This window comes from Aquarana catesbeiana, linkage group LG05, assembly GCF_042186555.1.
Source record: "Aquarana catesbeiana isolate 2022-GZ linkage group LG05, ASM4218655v1, whole genome shotgun sequence".
Lineage (NCBI taxonomy): Eukaryota > Metazoa > Chordata > Amphibia > Anura > Ranidae > Aquarana > Aquarana catesbeiana.
In genome coordinates, this window is record NC_133328.1 from 646,608,040 (window position 1) to 646,609,001 (window position 962).

The 962-nt window shown below is 39.7% G+C and overlaps 1 non-coding gene across 1 annotated transcript; it reads left to right on the forward strand.

Annotated features, from left to right (window-relative positions):
• Positions 1 to 599: 599 nt before the first annotated feature.
• LOC141146519 (U6 spliceosomal RNA) lies at positions 600 to 706 on the forward strand. Its single transcript, XR_012244916.1, has one exon. It is a non-coding gene; the product is annotated as a U6 spliceosomal RNA (small nuclear RNA).
• Positions 707 to 962: the final 256 nt, after the last annotated feature.

Here is a 962-nt window from a genome sequence, read left to right on the forward strand (position 1 = left end):
TTTAAAGCCGGATAAAGGGCATGGTTGGTAAATGAATAGTTTTACGTCCTATTCCAGAGCAGAGTTGTGTTGGCATACAATACATTTTTTACATGAGAAAAAGCCATACATCTCATGGAAAAAAGGCAAACAAACAGGGGGATTGAAGATATTTGGAGCTATTTTACTTTTTATTTTAGCTCCTCTAAATATGACTCTAGTCTGATCAGGCAAGAAGGTATTAAGAATCCGATCATTATTAAGGATGTCCCAATGTTTAGAAAGGATTGCTTTAACCTGTCTGTGTTGAGTGGAAATTGAGGTGAGCATTGACCACTTGAAACTATCATCATGATCTAATTTAGGTTTAACTTCTAATAAAGACTCCCTGTTTACTTCCAGAGCATGTTGAAATTCTCGGTCAACATCATGGGGGTCATAGTTTTTTCCAGAAACTTGGTTCTTATTATATTGGCCTGTACTTTAAAGGTCTCAATGTCAGAACAATTTCTACGCAATCTAAGAAATTGGCTACGTGGGACAGAGTTTAACCATGATCGGTGGTGACAACTATCCATTGGGATAAAACCATTGCGGTCCGTTGGTTTAAAGTATGTTTGGTGCTTGCTTCGGCAGCACATATACTAATATTGGAATGATACAGAGAAGATTAGCATGGCCCCCGCGCAAGGATGACACACAAATTCGTGAAATGTTCCATATAAAAAAAAAAATAATATGTCCCTGAGTCCCTCAGGGCTCACCCTTGTCACCAGTGCTATTTAACATCTACATCCGCCCGCTTCCCAATATCATCAGGAAAACGGACCTCTGCTTCCACTCATACGCAGACGACACCCAACTCTACCTTCGCATTAACGGACAAAAAGATCATCATCAGCAACTACAGAAATGCCTCACTTTAATCAGTGACTGGATGACCACTAGCTCCCTCAAACTCAACGAATCAAAAACAGAACTTC